This window comes from Vulpes vulpes, chromosome 4, assembly GCF_048418805.1.
Source record: "Vulpes vulpes isolate BD-2025 chromosome 4, VulVul3, whole genome shotgun sequence".
NCBI classification, from domain to species: Eukaryota; Metazoa; Chordata; class Mammalia; order Carnivora; family Canidae; genus Vulpes; species Vulpes vulpes.
Window position 1 is genome coordinate 75,206,101 of NC_132783.1, and position 23,276 is coordinate 75,229,376.

Sequence of the window (23,276 nt, forward strand, 5' to 3'; positions counted from 1 at the left end):
GCTGAGGGGAGAGTCTGGTGCCCAGTGGATGTAGCAACACTCAGCCTTGGGGGGTGAGCAGGTGAAGGGGGAAACAAGACTGTGGGCCAGATGTGTCCATGAGCACACGTGTTACTGATGGAGAACTCTGGAAGTATTTGGCAGCAACTTTGCTGGGAGCTGGGAATCTGTATTGTCAGAAATGGGTCAGAGCCAGTGAAACACTGGTTATAGCAAGATTTGTTATCATGGGAGTATGTTGCCTGTGGAGGCAACGAATGATGACAGTGAGTAAAATTTCCTAGGAAAGGTCTGTGGTTCTCAACCTTTGGTGCACATCAGAATCACCTGAGCAACTTGAAGAACCTCAAGTATACTCAAAGTAGAATCTCTATGATAGGTTCCAAAATTCCCCAGCTGATACTGATACTCAATCAAGTTTGACAACCTCTGTTCAAAAGTGGGACAGAAAGAGCCCAGGGACAGAAGTCTGAGGAGGCACCAACACTTCAGATGCAGGTGGGGCAGGATGAGTTTGTGGGTGATGGTGAGAAGGAGCATTGGAAAGGAACATTGGAAAGTCTGGAGGAGGCAGACAGGCCTGGGGGGGTGGGGAGTTGTTACCACATTGGGTGGTGACATCAGTAGGGGTGGCTTCAGGGAACCTGTGGGGGGGGGGATGTCAGATCTCAGCAGGTTAGGGGAGGAGTTGGAGGGGCACAGGAGTGTCCACCGTCACTCTCCTGTGGCTCCCAGGTCACCCCCTGTCTCCCACCAAATCCTAACCAGCTCGTGGGAGAACAAGTGACTGTGAGCACCTAACCCGGAGGTTAGTACAATCCCCAGCGCCGGGGAGACTGTCCCCTCTGGGAAAGGACCCATGAGAATCTCTAATAGGGACAAATCTCCAAGAAACTAAGAAGGAAAAAAAAAAGACTTTATAAGAAAAATATGAAGCATTTCAAAACTGGACACAAGGGAGTGGGTCTGAATTTTGATTTTTTAAAAAATGAGGATGTCTAAATTACCTGCCTTCCGCAGGCGGCAGCCCCCAGCAACCCGTCCCCACCCCAGGGTAGGTGCGAGGGAGAACTCCTTTTAGGGCATCTTCTCCGTCCCCCTGGTCTTGCCTTGTGGCACCGGGGCCTCTAGATGGCAGTAAATCTCCATCTCAGGAGCCTCCCCTCCCTGGTGCTAGGGCCCTGGGAAAATTGCTTTCTGGTGGAGAGAAATCAGAGGCATTTCTTCAGAATTGACTGGAAGCTGCTGAGAAAGCTCTTCCTTGCCTCTTAGTTCTTGAAAGGCCTTTGAAACACTGGCGAGAGTCCAGCGTTCGGAATATTGAAATGTAAGCGAGGAAGGCGCTGCTGTATTTATGAGTAGCCTGGAGCGGGGAGGTGTTGGGAGGGAGTGTGGGTGAGAGGAGCTCTTAGGACAGCTTCCCTGCTCCTGGGGAACCGCAGCTCCCCTCTGCGTGGTGCTCGGTGCCTCACACTTCCTTTTTAAAAAATATTTCATTTATATTATATTCATATCATTATATATATTATGAGGGACAGAGAGAGGCAGAGGGAGAGGGAGAGGGAGAAGCAGGCTCCCTGTGGGGAACCCCATGGGGGGCTCAATCCCAGGACCACGGGATCATGACCTGAGCCAAAGGCAGCTGTTCAGCCCCTGAGCCACCCAGGTGTCCCACACTTCTTACCCTTCTTAACAGGGGCATGGCATCATCTCCCTTAGAGGTAGCTAATGCCAGCCTGAGCCAACCTTTCTGTTTTTGTGTTTTGTACTTCTCTGCCATATGCTGTCAATGGGCTGAGTGCTTTAGAAATCTCATTTGACCTTGCCAGGTAGGTTCTATTAGTGCCCTGTTATTTAAATAAGTGAAACACTTGGCCAAAGTCAGTCAGGGATTAGCGTCACAGCTGGGATTTGATTCTAGAGCTTGAATTCTTCTTCTCCTTTTTTTTTTTTTTTGTATATTTTTTTAATTGGAGTTCGATTTGCCAACACATAGCATAATACCCAGTGAAGAGCTTGAATTCTTAATCACTATATTGCCTTAAGGATGATGTCTAAAAAATACCCTCAGGCCTCTGGGAAGGGAGGTCCGTGGTGGGCCAGGGGTCAGTGTCCAGGGAGAGTGGCTCAGGACATGGGGCCCTGGAGAGGGTAGAAGAGTTCCAAAAAGAATCAAGATGTGTGTGGGAGCCAAAGATGTGATGCTTTCCCTTCTCATTGCTGCCAGGAGCCAGCTGTACCCTGGTTTGGGAGTGGGCTGTTAACGGTGGGTATATGACACCGCCAGATGCATTCCGAATTTTTAGTGTGAGAGTCAATGATTTTCTTGGAAAGCAATCAGCAACATGACCAGGTCAAAGCAGTCAGCAGCTCAGACTCCATCCTGAAAAGGAATGGGCAGTTACTGGCCTCTTGTGTCTTTCAGGGGAGCAGTATTGGTTATTGGGGTGAGTGTCAGAGAAAGGTGACCTGAGGCATATGAACCAGGAGAGCTTGGGGTCAGGCTCCAGGCAGATGTCCCTGCTGTGAACTTCTTACAAGGGAGTCACCGGAATGAATATTCAGATTTTGCTTTGGAGAATGCAGACAACAGAACTGAGGTCGTATTACCTTTCCCCAGCTTGCCTTTAGAATGATTAATAATGTTAAAAATTGGTCATTTATTGGTTATGTGCTTACTGTGTGTCTGGTCCTGTAATGGGCCATTTATGTGCCTTGTCTCATTTAGTTCTCATGCAACCCCATGAGGTATTATTACCTCTTCTACAGATGAGGACACTGTCTCAGAGAGGTTAAGTAACCTCTCCAAGGTCACACAGAGAGTGTCAGAGGCCTGGTCTCTCTGACGTCAGGGCTGCTCTTAACCACTCTCTTAGGCAGCTTCTTCTCAGAGTGTTGACCATTAGTGTGACCATACCTGGAGGCAGAGGCAGAGATGTAGGGACAGGAACATGATCTTTGCTGGAACTCTAAAGTCACAGGCTCCCTATGTCTTTCCAGAGTGTCTAGGGATTCAGGCTGCAGAGAAGTAAGTGAAATGTAAAGGGAGTTTTTGAATACCCCCCCCCCCCCCCCCCCGCAAAGAATGACAGCCTTTCTACCCCAGAGCTGTGAAGGTGAGAGACAAGTGTGGGAGCGCTGGGAGGCAGGCCCTGGGCTTCTGGAATGGAATCCCGAGGTTGGCCACTTACTTGTAGTCCTTTGCCCAGCTATATGGCTACTGTTAACTCTATCGGTACCTTATTCAACTGCATATAATTAATACTAGTATTCATACTCATGACACCTTAATTGTGGGTGGGGGCGCTGTCGTGCATGGAACAGCTCAATCCTGGGGTCACTGAGGTGACTGACTTTGCAGCCACATTTGCCTTACACCCCCTTCCAGTGCTCAGAGTGCTCTTGCTGTGTTACCAACATCCATCCTAAAAATGCTGTCAATAGCTATTTTCCCTTTTTTTCCCCAAGCATCCTGAAATGTTTTGCATGTGCTCTTCCTACTGAGAGATAGAAGCCTGGTGTTATAGTTTATTCCCATTTACGAGATGGATAACCTTAAGAACAAATTGGAACCTGAGCTGTGCTTCCACACAACAGCCTTCTTTCATATCCTAGAGATACAACAAAAATATAGAAAGACAGAAGCCTTATTAATGGAAATGTAGAGGAAAACATTTTGAACATCCATTTTATCAGCACTGCATTTTGCTACTTAACATTAATCCTTTGTTTCATTTGTATTCTTTACTAGGAACACATACCCACGTTAGCAAAGAAAGAAAATTAAAACCTTGTCAATCATAAAAATGAGTTGATTGTCTAAATGTTTTTATCTAAATGGTTTTATCTAAGTGTCTTTTTCTACATGTTAGCCTGATTTTTCCCTGCATATATACTTTTAAGAAAAATTTGTGTTTCTTCAACCTATGAACTAACATTTATTAAGCTCTGTGTATATGCATTATTTGGGGCTCTCAAGGTGGGGGAGAGCACAGATTTGTGTATATTTTCCCTCCACAAAGCTCTACAGGCTGGCTGGGAAGAAACCTGCCTATCCATGGTAATGTCAATAGTCATCGCTTCTATTGTTAGTTATGACAGATGAAAAGCACAGATAGGTCCTCTAGAACTTCACAGGGAGGAAAGGGCTCCGTGAGTGGGCTGTTCAGAGAGGGGATCCTGGAGGCAGGGATCATTTATTACCCATTCAACAAACATTTGTTGTGCCAGCCGCTGAGCAGCTTGCTGGGGCTCTGGTGACAAATTAGATAGCTCTTCAAGGGACTCCCATATAGGGAGGAAAACAGATAAATAGCCAATTATAATCCAGACCTGGGGGACTGGGAAAGGCTGAGTGGTTTGTGTGTTAAGTGTGGCCTAAGGAGGAAAATGGAGGTGAGTGTGGCTAGATTCCAGCTTCTAGCCACCCCTGGAGGGATGCCAGGAAATGTGAGTACTCCAGAGCCCTTTGTCACTAGCAGGGATGCCCTTTTGCTAATCCTGCCAAGGTGCTCTATAGCGCCAGTGGCTGCCCTGAGGGCGATCATTTTTTTTTAATTTTTAAATTTATTTTTTTAATTCATATTCAATAAAATCCACTAGTTTTGATGAGTTTTGGCAAATTCATAGTGTTTAACCACCATCATGATCATGGTACAGCACAGTTACATAATTCCCTACCCCTCCCTTCTTCAAATTTCTTCCCACTTCTTTGTGGTCAAGCTTTCTCATTCTTGGCCCTGGAAACCACTGTTCTGTTCCCTGACTCTACAGTTTGTCTTTTCCAGAGTGTCATATAAATGGAATCATATGGAATGTAACGTTTGGAGCTTGATTTCTTGCACTCAGCATAATGCATTTGAGGTTTGTCCATGTCATTGCCTGTATTGCTTGTTCCTTTTCACTGCTGCATCGTATTTCAGTGAATGGTTGTACCGCAGTGTGTTTATCTGTTCCCAAATTGAGGGGCACTCTGGTTATTTCCAGTTTTTGGTGATTATGCATAAAGCCACTATAAACATTTTCATATTTTTTAAATAAGAAAGCATTTAAGATTTGTAATTATTTGCATTTCAGTTATTCTTTTTTTTTTTTTTTTTTTTAAAGATTTTATATATATTTTTTGAGAGAGTGAGAGAGCATGAACAAGGAGGGGGGGCAGAGGGAAAGGGAGAAATAAACTCCTCACTGAGCGGAAAGCCCAATGCAGGGCTCAATCCCAGGATCTGTGGATCATGATCTGAGCAGATGCTTAATTGACTGAGCCACTCAGGTGCCCCTCATATTTGTTTTTGTGTGAACATAGGTTTCATTTCCTTTGGGTAATTATTGGGTAATTATCTGGGAGTGAGATTGCTGGTTTGTATGGTCAGTATATTTGACTTCATAAGAAACTAGTAAAATAATATAAAACTGGGATTAAAACAAACTGTTTTATAGTGGCTGTACCCATTTACATTCCTATCAATCTGTATGAGAGTTTGTTTTCTCCATATCCTCAATATACCTGTTGTCTCTTAGGTTTTTGATTTTAGCCATTCTGACAGGTATGAGATGATATTTCATTGCAGTTTTGGTCTGCATTTCCCTGATGCTGAGTGAGGTTGAGCATCTTTTCTTTCTTTCTTTTTTCTTTTTTTAAAAGATTTTATTTATTTATTCATGAGAGACACAGAACAGCAGAGACTGGCAGAGGGAGAAGTGGGCTCCCTGTGGGGACTTGATCCCAGGACCCTGGGATCATGACCTAAGCCAAGGGCAGATGCTCAACCACTGAGCCCCCCAGTGCCCCACATCTTTTCATGTGTCTGTTTGCCATCTGTATATTTTCTTTGGAGAAAGGTCTGTTCATGTCTTCTGCCCATTACTTGATTGGATTATTTGTTTTTTGGGTGTTGAGTTTTAGAAGTTCTTTATATTTTTTGGATACCAACCCTTATTCTGCTATGTCATTTGCAAATATCTTCTCCCATTCTGTAGGCTGCCTTGTTTCCTTTGCTGTGCAAAAGCTTTCTATTTTGATGTAGTCCAGTAGTTTATTTTTGCTTTTGTTTCCTTGCTTCAGAAGACCTATCCAGAAAAAGTTTCTATAGCCCATGTCAGGGACATTTCTGTCTCTGCTCTTTTCTAGGATTTTATGGTTTCAGATCTTACATTTAGATCTTTAATCCATTTTGATTTTATTTTTGTGTATGGTGTAAGAAAGTGGTCTAGTTTCATTCTTCTGCGTGTGGCTGTCCAGTTTTCCCAGCACCGTTTCTTGAAGAGACTTTTTTTCCATTGGATATTCCTTCCTGCTTTGTTGAAGATTAGTTGACCACAGAATTGAGGGTCCATATCTGGGTTCTCTATTCTGTTTCATTGATATATATGTCTATTTTTGTGCCAGTATCATACTATTTTGATCATTACAGCTTTGTGATATAACTTGGAGTCTGGAATTGTGATGACTCCAGCTTTGTTTTCTTTTTCAAGATTGCCTTAGCAATTCAGGATTTTTTTGTGGTTCCATGCAAATTTTAGGATTGTTTGTTTTAGTTCTGTGAAAAATGCTGCTGGTGTTTTATAGGGGTTGTGTTAAATGTGTAGATTCTTGCTTTGTTTCAACACCATTTGTTGAAAAGATTATCCTCTCTTCATTAAATTGCTTTCACTGTTTTGTTAACAACCAACTGGCCATGTTCATGTGAGTCTATTTCTGGGTTTCTATTCTGTTCTATTGATCTTTGTATCTGTCTTTTTCTCCAGTGAGTGTGGTAAGTCTTTTTCTTTTAATTTTATTTTACTTTAAAAATTTTATTTATTTATTTTTATTTATTTATTTACTTATTTATTTGAGTGGTAAGTCTTAAGAGACACAGTGAGAGGGGAGCATGTGGGAGAGGAATGATGTGGAGGGGCAGGAAGGGCTGGAGATTTTTCAGGGCATAAAACCTTAAATTTTTTTAAAAGACTTTATTTGAGAGAGAGAGAGAGAGAGAGAGAGAGAAAGAGAGAGAGAGAGCACACAGGCAGGGAGCTGGATGGGGGCTACATCTCAGGACCCCGGGATCATGACCTGAGCTGAAGGCAGATGCTTAGCGGACTGAGCCACCTAGGTGCCCCCAGGTGATAAAACCTTTTAATGAGATCCTGTTGGCTAAGAGTTGAGTGAGGAAAAGAGGATAGGCACCATGTTCCCAACAAAGGCTGGAGGGCAAGAGAGAAGGGGGTGGGACAATTCTATGATTCTCAGAGTGGCTGGGACGGAGGTGCAGAGAAGTCTTAAGCCAGGGTCAGGCCAAGGGAAGTGTGCTTTGATCCAAACAGTAGGGTGGATACAGTCATTTCAGAGGACATTTACGTGGGTCTCCAGGATGAGCAAAAACATCACATTCGGTTCTCTTGTCATTCAATCGACACCTTGTTCCTATCTCTAAAAGAGGGAGTCTGGCTTCCTATAAGAAACACATGCCAGGCTCAGGGGCTCGGTCACCTCCCAGTGGGGAGACCCCTTCAGCGCAGGACCCACAGCACCCTAGTTATTTGTACCTATGTGGATTGAAACCTCTTTCTCCCTCTTGCTTGGGGAGGTCTTGGTGAGTAGCAGTGCACTTCTGGGAAGACACCTCCAGGTGGCAGCAAAACCAAGGCTCGTCCAGCGGAAGGCTCCCAGTTCTCTCCCTTCATGTTAAAGCAGCTCTCCTATTGCAGAGCACATCGAAATTTGGTGTCTGCATAATAGCAGGCTTGCTTTTAACAGCCCCCCCAACCCTGGAAATAATATTCTCTAAGTCTTTTGGAACCAAACCTGCCAAGTAGAGTGTAACATGTTTCCTAATCATTTGGGCCACATTCTCCCTCCTGAATGGGTGTTGGTTTCAGTGGGAATGTTTTCTGCAGCTGTGGATCATTGAGAAGATGGTTCCGATTTGCTCTGGTAAGCTGAAGAAATAGCCAAGCACGTGGCATGAAGTGAAATAAGGACAAATGCAGGCGACACCCTGGAGGCAGGCAAGTAGGGACAAAAGAAAGTCTGGAGGGCAAGGTGGTGAACTGGATTCCAACCGGGCCAGCACTGTCGCTGAGGCACACCTCAGCCAGGTAAGCCTCTTCCTCAGAACATACTCCTCCCCCACTACTCCTGACTTCTAGAATCCTGTCATGGAGGACAGAGCCTCTCAGAGAGTTCAGCTGTTACTTCTGCAGGGACGTCATCCCCCCTAACACCCACCCCCCTCCTCTCCCACTAAACCAGGTTATACACTTGCTCCTAGCTCAGGGCGCACTTCCTCTGTGGGGCTTTTCACAGTGTGTCATGATGTGACTGCAATAACACATGTATCATCTCTCGCCTGCTAGATGGTACATCCCACGAAGGGAAGGAGAGTTTTGTTTTGCCTGATTCTTTATTCTGCAGGCATGGCATGGCTCCTGGCATGACTGTGGCACAATTATTGACTGAGTAATTCAATGATTATGTAAACAGAAGAGGGAGTGTAATATAAAGGCAGAGAGCCAGGTTGATCTGGGTGGAAGTCCTGTGTCTGACACTTACCCACTCTCTGTTCTTGGATGTGCTGCTTAAGCTCTCCAAATTTCAGTTTTCTCATGTGGAACATAGAGGAAATAATGTCTATTTTGCAGGATGGTCGTAAATATACGAGAAAAATCTATGTAAAGTGCTTAGCACAGTGTTTGAAACAGAGCAACTCTTCAAATACGATAGCTACTTTCATTTTTATAGAGGAGGCTTCATATGCAATTTTCTGGGGGCAACAACAGGGATTTGAGTTCGGAAGGAGATGAAATGACTAACAAGAGAGCTTGTCAGAAAGTTTTGGTGAGAGGGAGGAAGAGAGAACTGTTGGAGGCAATGGTGCTGCTGTTGTGGCTGCTGCAGTGAGCTACTTGGCAGTCCTGGAACCGTTAAAATGTTCTGAGCTAGAGTGTGGAATGGGACAATACTGCTGGGAGTCAGAATAAATAATAAGCTGACTGGCTGGAGCCACAGCCTGGTTTAAAAATGGAATGTCATTGGCTCATCGATAGAAGTGTCAAGAATGTAAGGGTGAGCAAAGCAATCAGATATTTAAGTGCCAACAAGCCAGTTGTAAAAAAGGACTGTGTTCGATGGAAGTGCGGCTAAAGGAAGCTACAGGCGCAGGGTGAGAGTTGGTGTCTTCTTCCCAAGAAGTGCTTTCCAGCTGTAGTGTGTTTAAAAGCAGCTCTTTTAAAAGTGCTTTTGGGGCAGCCCGGGTGGCTCAGGGGTTTAGCGCCGCCTTCAGCCCAGGGCCTGATCCTGGAGACCTGGGATCCCATGTCAGGCTCCCTACATGGAGCCTGCTTCTCCCTCTGCCTGTGTCTCTGCACCCCCCCCCCCCGCCCCCGCCCCGTCTCTCATGAATAAATAAATAGAATCTCTTAAAAAAAAAGTGCTTTTGAGTATCAGGAATATTCACAATAGGTAAAAAGTAGTAAGGATCCTAATGTCTACCAACTGATGAATGGCTGAACCAAATGGAATATGGGATAGCCATATAATGGGATGTTATCCAGGCATAAAAAGAAATGAAGTGTTGATCCATGCTGGGACATGGTTAAACCTCATAAACATTTATACTGAGTGAAAGAAGGCGGACACAAAATAACAAATATTGTATAATCCCATTTATACGAAGAACCTAAAATAGTTAGATTCATAGGGACAGAAAACAGGGTAGCTGCTCCCTGTGCCTAGGGCTGTGCCTTGGGGAGGGACTGCTAAGGGGCTTGGGTGTCTTTTGGGGGCGATGAACATATTCTAAAATTAGATTGTGGTAATGGTTTCACAACTCTGAGTATACCAAAGACCATCGAAGCATGCACTTTACGTGGGTGAATTATATGCTATGCGAACCAGATCTCTTTAATAAAGATATTAAAAAATATCAGGGAGGCTTTTTTACTGAGTATCACATTACAGTCACTTGAGGAGGCTGAAAAAAGGACTGGTTCGCAGGGCCCCAGCTGCAACCAGTGAAATCAGAATATCCGAGGAATGACACAGGCTTTGGGTCCCCCCCCCCGCTTTTTTTAAAAGATTTTATTTATTTATTTATTCATGAGAGACACAGAGAAAGGCAGAGACACAGGCAGAGGGAGAAGCAGGCTCCTTGCGGGGAGCCCGATGTGGGATTTGATCCCTAGACCCTGGGATCACACCCTGAGCCAAAGGCAGACGCTCAAGCGCTGAGTCACCCAGGTGACCCAAGCTTTGGGTCCTTGTGAAGTCGGCCTTGACAGCTTCTGGCCTGGATGATCAAGGAAGTAGATTTGGATTTTTCTGCCTCTAGAGGACCTACTAGGGGGAAAGATTGGGCACATTCAGTTTTGTTGTTGATTTTGTCGATTTGTGTGTCTGAGGTAATTCCTGTTTACTTTTGCTTGAAGGCAGGGGAATGGCTGAACTCTGTGGCCTTACTAGAATCTTTCCCATTTAGGATTTTGTGATTAAATTCATCCATTGCAAATGTGATAAAAAGAGACAAGCATTTGCTCTAGTAATGTCTGGAGCTTTAGTACAACTAGAAACATTCTGTTCATTTGAATTTAGTAAACAGAGGTAATGACACGGGTAATAACACGAACGTTTTCATGCCAAAATTGTACTTCCTACTTAGACAAATTAAAATGATTAAGGTCTAGGAAGAAACTTTTGTTTCATTAGTGCTGTCATCACTATCAATACCATAATCAAGAGCAATTAATTGTCTCTTTCTTGTCCACATTGGCCGGGGCAGGTAAGCCATGTCTTGTTAGGCCAACCAGGTTATTTTTTTGAAGAATAGTAATCAGCGAATGTCCCTGTCAAAATCCTTATGAAAGCTGACCAGAACTAGTTTGAATTGCAATAACCTTTTAAAGAATGAAGAGGGTTGCTGATATCTTGAATTTTGCAGTGCAAGAAATGACGCTGGGAACGTTCAAAATAAACACATTAGAATAGAGAATGTCATCCTATTAAATTGGATTTTGGAAGGCAGCTCTAGTAGCATGAAAGGAGGAAAAAGAGATAAAGGACATTTTCCATTTATTGAGCTACTATGAGTCAGACATAAAGCTTAATGCCTCCTACTATGTCATTTTATTCTGTCTCTAATCATCTTTTCAGGTTAGCATTTTCTTTTTTTTTTTTTTTTTTGCATATGGGAAAATGAGGCCAGGGAGGCCACCTGTTTTTGCCCCAGGCCCCAAGCTTGTAAGTGGAGGTCTTGACTCTGCCTCTAACTCTGTCAACTTGTCATTCTGAAGAAAGGCTAGATTGTTTCTATTTGACAGCTTTGTGTGGGAGAGAGGGCTGAACATTAGAAGACCCAATTTCAAATTCTGTGTGGTCTTAGGCAAGTCACAACCCCGGTGTCCCAGTTTCCTGAGCTATAATTGAGGGTGAGAACATTTGGCCCCCGGGATCGTTAGGAGGCAGATGAGTTGCCAGGTGAAAGTGCTCAACAGCTTACCTGGCACTGTATATAGGTGGCACTTTACAAATGTCACACTGGCCACTTTGCCTTTGGGTTTCTAAGCTGTGCAGAAGCTTGTGTGGAAGAGGTGAGGCATGTTGGGAAAATCGCCAGCCTCATGTTAGAGTGAAAACCGTCTGCACCAGGGGTCAGGCACGAACGCCCAGGCTAGAAAGCCTTCAAGTGGGTTCTGTCTGTGTGGGCAGGTATTTTGCTTTTCAAAGGAATTATTTTCCTGGCTTGAGTTCTTTCAGGAAACCATTAGACTACAAACTAAGAGGAATAGATGAAGCATCTGCTCTCTGCTAGGTGCTCTGGGGAACAGCTCCATCTTTCAGGATTTCAATGTGCAGTTGCGGAGGGCAAAGCAAACATATGTGAAACAAGAGCAGCACTGAAAGAGGTATTCCCTTTTTTTAAAAAAATATAGTATACATCATGAAAATTCAAAACTAATAAAGGGTATATGGTGGAAAGTTATTTAGCTGCCCCCCCCCCCCCCCCCCCCCCGCCCATGCCAAGTACCTTTCCTGCCCTGGTTCTCTTTACCCTATAATCAATTTCTTTGTACTTTCTGGAGAAATTCTTCCGATCTGCAAATATATAGGTATGTAGAGCACCTTCCCTTTATCAAAATACCAAATGAGATGTACTATAATACTGTTCCACATTTTGCTTTTTAAAATTCATAATAGATCTCAGATATTGTGCTGTATCAGTACATATTGATCTCTCTCATTCTATCTAATGGAATTCCTTTGTATGAATGTACTGCACTTTATTTAATGGCTCCTTATCAATGGTCTTTTAGGTTGTTTCCAGGCTTTTGCTACCTGAACAATGCTGCAATAAATTTTCCTGACAAAGAGCCATAATTAAGGGCTAAATTGTGTATTCAGACTGTAAGTGATTCTTATTTCACAGCATGGGTGCTAATAGCATTTTGAGCAGGATAGTTTTTTGTGCTCCAGGACTATCTTGCCCCTGGCATGATTTTTGGCATTTCTGCTCTGGACCTCTCCACCCTCCACCCCCTGCCCCATCCCGAGTTCCAATATGCTCCCATTGTGACAACCCCAAATGCCTGCCCCTCCTTGTGTCTAAATTCCCTTTGGTAGGATGCCATTGTCCAGAGTGGGAACTGTAGCAAATGTGGAGAGTTGAAGCTGGAAGCCCAGAGGTGGGGGAGGGGAAAGGGATGGCTGAGCAGGACTCTGAGGACTGGTGCAGGATTTGGGGACAATTAGAGAAAGGGCCAGGGACGGAGTCACCTCAGTGAGGGCTTTCCCTCTCTCCCTGCACCTGCCAGCTTACTCCCAGAGAGATGGCGCGATGTCTGTAGAGCTGATCGACCTGCTGAATGGTTGGTCCTCAGCCTCTAGTGTGGTCCTGGAAGTTCTCCTGGGTCTTGACTTCAGTTTGCCATGCTGCCCTGTTGGCCCCAGGGCCCTCCAGTCACAAGGGTGGAGGTGCTGGCCTGGTGACTGTTCACCAGTAGAACAGGGATAGCCATCAGTGCAGTTGAATGGGGCCACCCGACTGGACTGGGGGCAAATTACACAGTGCTTGAATTTTTGCTCTGCTGTTTCTGTGCCTGTGAATCATGAATTCTTGGGCAGTTGTAGTCAAGGCTTTACATCGTCGAGCCCCCCTCAATTGGAGAGAGCGAGTCAGAGTCAGGTTGATGTCTACATCAGTGAGATGCAGGGAGAAGAGTTGCAGGAGAGCCCACAGGTAAAGGGGTGTTAGGGACTGGGGGAGGAGAGGGATGGATTCTGTGCCAAGGGAAAAATGACTGAAGTCAGTGATTTCCTAACTGGGTTTTGCATCAGAATCAGTTAGAAAAAGTATAAAAAAGAAAACAGTGCATATATTCCTTGGCTCCACTCCAGACTGAAGAAATTGGATTCTCTAGGATTAGGGTCTGTATTTTTATTATGATCCTCAGGCAGTTCTTATGCCCTGTAGTGGCCAATCAAGCTTGGAAAACCCTGATTTAAATAGAGTCCAATCAAATAATTCCCACATCACAAATGAGAGGGTTAGAGGAGCTCGGCATGTTGCTTTGCTGGCTATCTGCCCTGTTGGTAAAGGGAGTGAGCAGGTAATATGCTAGGTGGTTAATTATATTGGCATTTATTCATTCTGAAATGTTTACAAAAGTAATTAGAAGTCAAATTAGGTTTGATGCTCAGTGACCTTTAAGGAAAGGCTTGGCTTCAAACAACCAAAAAAAAAAAAAAAAAAAAAAAAAACGAAAGAAAGAAAAAAATGCTTATTTCAAAGGTTAATCAGAGCAAAACACAGCATGATTAGCTGGGATCTCCAGCATGCAAAAGTAGGGTGTAATTTGACATTAAGGATGAGAGGAAATGGAGATCACTTCTAGGTTGTTGTTTTTCTGGATTGATTGAGAATGTGAGAGCCACCTTCTTAGAAATAAGAATCCCTCTCAGTATGAGCCTAGAGGGGAAAAGGTGTTCTGAGAAGATATGCTGATCAAGTCTTCCTAGATCCGAATCTTTCTTGACTAGCCTAGCAGTTTTCAACTTTTTGCCTGTCCTGCTGGGAAGATCTTTTCAAATGTGAATTCAGAGGTCTTGCTCTAATGGGGAAGCATCACCAAACTGGACCTCTGTCTATTCTTACCTCAAGGCCTAGAGATTATCATCCCACCTTCCAATGGTGCTAAGTCCTCGCCTCTCTATGCAATTACTTTCTCCCTAGCCAGGGATGGGTATCCAGGATCCCAGGATGCATTTTCCTGACAGTGGAGTTCAGGCTGACTAGCTATGTGATTTTAGGCAAGCCTCCCAGCCCTTCTCTATTCCCCTTTTGCCTTTCTAGATCCATTTTCCACCTTGTCCTATGCCCTGGGAGACTTCTATAAACTACATCATGTGGACTTCCTTGCCAGCTGACTTCCTGCTGGGTTCAGCCAGTAAGGGGAAGGAATGTTTCTTACCTGCTTGTTTGGGTTGCCCTGGACCTAGGAAGAGCCCTCCTTGCCAGCCTCACCTCCAGCTCTGGGCCTTTCTCTGAACTCCCTTTGCACCTTCCTTCCCAGAGGCAGTGATGTCCTCATCCACTGGTGGTATTTCCCTGACCTTGGAGAACCTCTGTAAATAATACCTTTAAGAGAGTCTCTTCAGTTCAACACTTTGAGGGATCTGTTTATTTTATTTTATTTTTTTACATTTGCTTTTATTTAAGTCCGATTTGCCAACATATAGTGTAACACCCAGGCTCATCCCATCAAGTGCCTTCCTCAGTACCCGTCACCCGGTTACCATCCCCCCCCACCTCCCCTTCTACAACCCTTTGTTTGTTTCCCAGAGTTAAGAGTCTCTCATGGTTTGTCTCCCTCTCTAATTTTTCTCACTCAGTTCCTCTCCTTTGAGGAAAACTGTTTTAAATTTGAGTCCTGCCTGATGGACTTTTAAAAAAGTTATCAAGTGGGGGAAGCAAACCTTCCCCTGTCTGCCTTGGTGTAGTTATGCAGATAACATGAGATCTATTTGGGGAGTGTGCTTCAGAAGTGGAAGTGTTCTAATGTGGAGTGGCATCGTAGTTACTGCTATGTGACTCCAAATAATGTCTGACACATCTCATAACCCTATGGCATTTTGGAGTTTTCAATATTTGATATTTACGTAGTAAATTCTCGATTAAGTCAGAGAGCAGGAAGTGGGGAGATGACAAGACTGTTTTCCTCCTTTCAAGTATGTAGACTCACCATGTTTTTGGAAGATAACAGAAGTGCCTGGTTTTATTGTCTTTGTTATTTATAGATATTACTTCCAGATTCTGGTAATAGGTTGGGGTGTGTGTGTGTGTGTGTGTGTGTGTATATATATATTCTTAGTTTTCAGGTTGCATTAACTTTTGGTTTATGTTTGGGTTCCATAGATATTTTGTTTAAAGTTAGGAGAAGCTATGTCAAGGATTACTGGAAAGACTTCATTTTAGCCTAAAAACCTCGAAAGCACAAGTTTTTAAATGGCTATACACATTATGTCATAATTTGTTTAACCATTGCCCCATTGTTAGATAACCACATTGTTTCCAGTTTTGCTCTTTGATGAATAGTGCTAGAGTGACCACTCTGGCGCTTTGAGTAGTGTGCACATCGTTCAACAATGCTAGGCACTGCTCAGGTCAGGTCCTCGTGGATGCTGCAGTAAATGAGGCAAAGCCCTACTGTCATGAACTTACATTCTAGTTGGGGAGAGAGAGACAATAAAGAAACAATTGAATGAAAAGGGTAAGGCAGGGGAAGGGAGATAGATAATGGAATGCCTGTTTAAATAGGGCAATCACAGAAAGCCCTTCTCATATGGTGATCTGAATGATATAAGGGAGCAAGCCAGGCAGATCTCCGGGGGAAGGGCATGCCTGACAGAGGGAATGGCAAGTGCAAAGGTCTGGAGGCAGGAATGTGCTTGGTGTGCTTGGGGAACAGTAAGGAAGTCAGTGGGACTCAGAGAATGAGTCAGGAGCAGTAGTAAGAGCTGAAGTCAGAAGCAGAACTGGGGGCAAGATCTTGAAGAGTCTTATAGGCCCTTGGAAGGGTTCTGATTGGTGATGGGAGACCCTGGAGAGATTGGAGCAGAGGAGTGACAGGATCAGACTTTGACTTAAAAGGCTTTTTTTTTTTTTTTTTTTTTTTTTATTAGAGAGAGAGAGCGAGTGCAGCGAGAGGGATGAGCAGATAGGGCATTGAGTGCAGAGACATGGGACTCGATCTCATGACCCTGAGATCATAACCCTGAGATCAGGACCTGAGCAGAAATCAAGAATCAGATGCTTAACCGACTGAGCCATCCAGGTGCCCCTAAAAAGGCTCTTTTGATTGCTGTGTGAAAGCTGCTTTGAAGGGGGCAAGGGTAGAGTGGGAGGTGACAGGAGGCCTTGGGAATAATCTGGGGAGAAGTGATGGTGGCTTGGATGAGGGTTGTCACAGTGGAGGTCATGAGGAAGGTGGATTGGGGCGTATTTTAAAGGCAGGGGTGCAGAGTTTAACCATGGCTCGAAGCAGAGTATGAAAGGAAAGAGTTAAGGCTGACTCTGGGCTTTGCCCTGAGTAATGGTGATTGAAGGATAAACAGATGAATGTTTTGTTAGGGCAGGAGTTCTCAGTCCAGGGCAATTTTGCCCACCCCGGGGGACATTTGGCAGATAGCCTGGTGTCACAATTGGGGTGGAGGATGTGTAGGTGGAAGCCAGGGATGCTCTAGACCTCCCACAATGCGTAGGAAAGCACCCCACCCCCCATAAAGCATTATCTGCCCCCAAAATGTCAATAATGCTGAGACTGAGAAACCCAGTGTTAGAGAAATCACTTTTTTTTTTCTTTTCTCAGCCTCTTTCTTCTCTTGGCTTTATTCTCTTCCTCTAGATGATAGGTTTCTTTGCCATGTCTGGTACAAGTTAGGAAATGATTGGTCCACGTGTCCTCCCTCTGTCCCACCAAATGTGAACTTTAAACTCTTCCACATTCAACTCACTATACATGGCCTCTGTTTGAATTCCACGCTTTTAGCCAAGAGAATTTCCTTGGCCTGGGCATTTTCTCTGTTCAATCAGGCGTGTCAGAGGCAGGCCCACATGGGTCCCTGTCTATTTAACAAAGATGGTAGGAAAGATATTCTGGGAAAGAATGAAGGTCAGATAAGAAAATTAACTGGAGTGTCTCTTGTATGAACTTGGAAAATTCAACCTGAAGACTTGACTCCTGGGGGCCTTGCACAGCTCATACAGCCGTCTACGCCCCATCCTTTAAAATTAGCAGGGGAGGGAAACCACAAGAGAGGGGTGATGGCTAAGGATCTCCCGGGCCATATTCCAAATCTGGATCCCCACTGAACTGGACATAAAAGAGAAGGCTGCTTGCTGTGTTTTCCCCTTCTCTTTTTAATTGAATTTGAATCCAGCATATCTTCAGAGGAAATCATCTGGAGCAACAAACACTCATTGCCTAGTGACTGGCATGAAAAGTAATAGTGGGGAGAAAGCATGGAATACACTGTGCATTTATTGTGACATATGGCTCTCCTCCTGGATTTTCATTGACTATATTATCCAGGCAGGAACTTGTTTTCATAGAGAAAGGGGTGTTCTGCAGATGGCAGCATATTGGAATCATTGTCAAAAAGAGGAGAGATGATATCAGCCTCGTATTGAATCAAACATTCAGTTAAGAATTAGTCTGAGATAAGTTTTCCATGCAGTAATGAGCATTTTAATATTTCCAGCCTGCTGTTCCACATGACTAATGCACTTCTCACAAAGGGATGTCTCTGGGGGCCTTAGAATCGGGCTAATAACAACTGTGGTAGGGACAAGATGATGATGGTGAGGAGAGAGGTAGCTCAGGGACGTGCTGGAGGACTCCCAGCATGGGCAAAGCAGGAGACTGTGGTGACCAGAATGACTTGCTTACTCCTCCCACCCACTGGAAGTAGCTGCATTTCTCAGATCAGTGAGTTAAAGCTTTGAAAGTCCCTGTCTACAGGTCCCTTCATGTCATAGTCTGTGTCAATACTTCATTCTTCCTATGAATGAATAATATTCCACTGTGTGGATGTCTCACAGTTTATTTAATCCATTCATTAGTTGATGGAGAATTGTGTTGTCTCTAGTGTTTGGCTGCTGGGAGTGATGCTGCTGCAAATATTCATGTGTAGGCCGTGTGTGTGCTTGAGCCCTAGCTGGTCACCTTATAGAGACAATGGCTCTGGAAGTCTGCCATGATCGGCCTTCTTCTCTCTTCCCTCTTCTTCCTGCCACAGTGGATTGCTCTCTCCACTCTCGGGATCTTGTGCATCTTTCCATTATTAGACTTTGTTGCAGTCTAGTATGATGTTTTCCTTGTCATCCTACCTGTCACCTCTGTGAAAGCAAGGACTGTGTCTAATTCTAAGCTAGTTTTACGTCTTAAGTAATTGCTGGCTTTCCAGTTATGGCCTTTAGAGACAATGGGTTTTTCTATTGTACTTCATTTATTTATTTATGTTTTTATTTAAATTAATTAAATTAAATTAATTACATTTAGTTAAATTAACATTCAGTGTAATATTAGTTTCAAATATAGAAACTAATATCAGAAACACAATATCCAGTGCTCATCACAATTGCCCTCCTTAATACCCATCACCCATTTAACCCACCCACCCCCCGCCCTGTATCTTACTCTTTAAAGGAATTTCAGGGAATGAATTTGTCCTAAAAATTCCACATCTTTTTCTCTAGTGTCCATGGGTCCTTTTTTGGCCATGGCCTACTCAAAGGTGGCTGGAATCTGTCAACCTTGTTCATTCATGGTGAACCAGAAGGAAGCAGCAGGGGGATTCAGAAAATCAGATGTTTTTTCCCCCCTCATATTTATGATGTTAAACAATCTTTTTGTGTCTCTCTTATTTTTTTCTTTTCTGAGCTCTAAAGGAGGGGGAGCACCTAATGGGGCTCCTTGTGGGGAGGTTCATTCAGTGAAGCATTGGCATAGGTGGCTAATAAACATCATGTAAGGGTGGGGCTATGACCAGTGGGAGACTTCTTGAGGCTGGCAGGCGACAGTGTTGCTGTTGATGACACAGTTGGACTTCCTCTTGAGCATCTGCTCTTCTCGAGCTGACATCTTCTGTATTTTTTACAGGAAATGACCAGATTTTTCTTTAGTAGCTCAGGGCTTTGTGTCCTCACCATGGCTTTTGAAGATGATGCAGCCAAGTGACAAAGGTCATGTCAACTGGACTGAGTCCTCTGACAGGAGGACTTCTGAGCTGTCATGGCCATGGCTGCTGCTCCTTGCTGTTGGGTCACTGTGTCCTCCTCAGTCCTTATAACAATAGGAGACCCTGGAGGGTTTGGCATAGGGAAGTGACATGATCAAACTTTGATATAAAAGGCTCTTTGGGCTGCTGTATGGAAGATGCTCTGAAGGGGGCAATGGTAGAGCAGGGTGACCAGTTAGGAGGCTTTGATGATGAGATGATGGTGGCTTGGATGAGGGTTGTTGCGGTGGAGGTCATGAGGAGTAGTTGGATTGTGGGTATATTTTGAAGGTAGAGGTAGCAGAGTTTAAACATGGCTGTAAGCAGGGTGTGTATGAAAGAAAGGAGTTAAGGATGACTCTTGAGTTTTGCCCCAAGTAATGGTTGAAGGATAAATAAATGAATGTCTTGTTAGGTCAGCTATTCTTATGCTTATGTGCCCTCCCATAGCACTCACCTCCCATTTTGAGGCTGCTCATTTGCTGGCTTGTAGACTCACTAGTCTGCATGTTCCTGGACAATCAGGATTTTGTTTCAGCTCCATGCCGACACTGCTGGGTGCTCTGTAGGTTCTCAGGGATTGTTTTGGAGTGGGCCACTTCCCGGCATCCCTTTAGGGCTTGCTGAGGGTGTAGATAAAAGAGGGGGAGGCTCTTTGGGTGTGGGAAACAAGTAGGTGGGAGTGTGGAATGAGACTGGAGGCCTCGGTACACTTTGGCTTAGAGAGAGGCAATCCTGGAATTTATTTATTTTTAATTTTTTTAATTTTTAATTTTTCAAAAAAGATTTTATTTATTTATTTGAGAGAGAGGACAAGGATAGCAACAGAGAGTATGAGCTGAGCTGGGGAGGAGAGGGAGAAACAGGATCCCCACTGAGCAGGGACCCAGATGTGGGGCTCCATCCCAGGCCCCCAAGATCATGACTGGAGCCGAAGCCAGATGCTTAGCTGACTGAGCCACTCAGGCACCCACAATCCTGGCATTTACACTTCTGTTCTTATGAGGTTGTCCAAACAGCCTTTATGTTTAAATGGTCTTCTAGTTGGATGGTATCTCTCTGTCTGTACTTGGGCTGCTAGGCCTTTGCATAGGGCTTCTCAGGTGAGTTCCAGCTCTGAACTTTTAGAAAAGGCATGTGGCTTCAAAATTATTTTCCTCTCCTGATCTGAAATTGCCTCAGCTTGTTGAAATCACCTTAGTGGACCTACTTGTTTCTGCCCAAATAATAAATCCCTGGCCATGTGTTGCATTTGATACTTTCCCAAGTGCTTTCAAAGAATTCTTTCATGGAGCTGAGGCTGTGTTTTCTCCTTCTGTCATCCCAAGTGCTGACAGGACACTGCCTACCTGGACGATGCAGCTACATCTAACTTCAGCGGGGATGTGGTAACATTTGCTTTTCCATTTTTACAAATAAAGCAACCAGTGTTATGGAGGCAACGGCTATTTAGAGCCATTTGTGGGTTTTCTTAGTCTTTTTTTCGCAATACCACTCATTTCCAATCACATTGCTGATAATGTGTTGACCATACGTGACTGCTTAAATAGTTCATATATTCTGGTAAGAAATCTGTTCCTGTCTTGCTGTCTCTTTGGATTTCCTTTGCCTGCCTTTGAGAATGAACAGCCAGGTAATCAAATCAGTGAGGCATCTCTATAAAAAAGCCAAACCAAACCCCCAAATAAACGAAGGTGATGTTTATCTATGGGTTTTGAGAGAATCCAACCACAGGGGTGCTAACAGACCGAATAACATGGAATTCCAAGGCTCAGAAGCCCCGTCATTCTATCCCACGGCAGCACGAGGGACCTTCACGTGCCTGGGACACTAGAAATAACTAATTGGATTTTTCCTTCTCTTATAAGTGCTTACTGGGGATACCATTCACCCCGCAATTAATGCAAACCTGGTTTGGGGGTAGTGCCATCTCTTCTGCTCTATTTCTGCGTCCTTAGCGACTGTAAGCCTCATGAGGTCATGTCTTCTAGGTCTCTACCAACTTCACGGTGTCTCCTGGGGTAAACCCCAGGGAAGAGCTGCTTTTGAATATTTACAGGTGTACCCCATTTTATTGCACTTTGCTTTATTGTGCTTTGTAGCTGTTGCTTTTTTTTTTTTCCCCACAAGTGGCAGGTTTGGGATTAGTCTGCCATTGAGCAAGTCTGTTGGAGCAATTTTTCCAGCAGCACTTGCTCACTTTGTGTCTCTGTGTCCTATTTTGGTAGTTCTCACAATATTTGAAGTTTTCCATCATTATTATATTTGTTATGGTGATCTGGGGTCAGTGATGATGACTTGCTGAAAGCTCAGATGATGGTTAGCATTTTTTAGCCATTGAGTGTTGTTTTTTTTTTTTTTTATTAAGGTATGTACATTGTTCTGTGTATGTGGTTTTTTTTTTTTTAGATATAATGCTATTGTGTACTTAGTAGACTACAGCATGGTGTAAACATAACTTTTATATGCACTGGGAAACCAAAGATTTCATTTGACTCACTTTATTGTGATATTTGTTTTATTGCAGTGGTCTGGAACTGAACCCACAATATCTCCAAGGTGTTCCTGTGTATTTCCATATGAATATTCCACCTTCAGTTAAAATTCTGTATGAGTTAAGTTAGTCTCCTCTTTGTTTTAAAATAAATTTAAGACAAACCATAGGAGACTCTTGGCTATGGGAAACAGAATTGCTGGAGGGGAGGTGGATAGGGGGATGGGGTAGCTGGGTGATCGGCATTTAGGAGGGCACATGATGGGATGAGCACTGGGTGTTGTATGCAACTGATGAATCACTGAACCCTACTGCTGAAACTAGTAATATACTGTATGTTAATTGAATTTAAATAAAGAAAATAAAATAGATTTAAGTCAGCTTACATGGATGTCACATGTTAAGATAACATAAATTAGAGAAAAGTAGGGAAAAATGAAGAAAGGGTAGGGCCATAAAGTGGGGCCCCCATGAGGCATGGAGGCTACAGGTGAACTGCAGATGCAGCTTTAGCTGATAGGAAACCAAAGGGTTACACAGTCCATTGTCCATGTGCTAAATAAAGCAAGCCAGCTTCTCAGGAGGAGCACACCACTGGATCCTAAGAGCCTAAAGGGATTTCCTAAAGGCTACCCATGAGACTCACAGCTCTCTGCTGGCCTGGGCTCCCCAAGGGATAGATATTTGAGTACAGAGAGGCATAGATGGACTGCACAGCTTTCAACCAGTCCTTCATATATTTTATTGGTCTCAGCTGAGCTTTTGTTCAAATGCAGTTTATTTTTAAGAGAACATATCCATCTTGCTCCCAAATGAACTCTCCCTTCTGCTTCTCTTTTTCTGACAGAAAGCTAAAATCATGCAGCCATGTAAGTCTGCATGATTTGAGCTGCCCAGGACTCCTTTGCTTATTTCTTCTCATATCCAACCAGCTGTTAAAATCTGCTTTCTTCAATTCTACTCCTCTCCTCCTCTCCCTCCTCCCTCTCTCCTGACCTCCTTCCCTCCCTCCCTCCCTCTCTCCTTCCCTTCTTTCCTTCATCTCTCACCATGTACCAGAAGCTGACTACGCAGATGAAGACATGATGTTAAATATATGTACTGGTTGGCAAGGGGACCGGCCAACCAGAAGGAATATCAGCTTTGGCACCGGAGCAGTGTTCTCAAAGCCTTCTGTGCCATGCATGAAGACACAAACTCTATTTGCTGAGTTGGGGAAGAGGGTGGTTTTGGGGAGTTCTGGGAGAGGGATGGGCACAGGGGTGAGTGAGTGTGGTTTCCAGTAAGGGGCTGCTTACTCACAAGTGGAGAAGTGTTTCAATATTTTTCACAGCTGATGCACCTGCACTGGTGGATGCTGGCGCATATCAGCCCTGGGTGGATGGGGTCGCAAAGAGGACTCTGCCCTGGTTCCTATCCTAGAGGAAACTGGAGTTCACTACTTCAGAATGCATTTCAGAAACATCCTTTCCTCTGTCTATGCCACAACTGTAATTTAGACCCTCACGGTCTCAGGCTCCATCGACTACA

At 44.1% G+C, this 23,276-nt stretch overlaps 1 long non-coding RNA gene across 1 annotated transcript in view; it reads left to right on the forward strand.

The window, feature by feature from the left end:
- Positions 1-7,688: 7,688 nt before the first annotated feature.
- LOC112931078 (uncharacterized) overlaps positions 7,689-23,276 on the forward strand; it is a 460,348-nt gene continuing 444,760 nt past the window's right edge. The window contains exon 1 of the long non-coding RNA XR_003237259.2: positions 7,689-8,082. This is a non-coding gene — a long non-coding RNA (uncharacterized lncRNA). The remainder of the gene's footprint in view (positions 8,083-23,276) is intronic.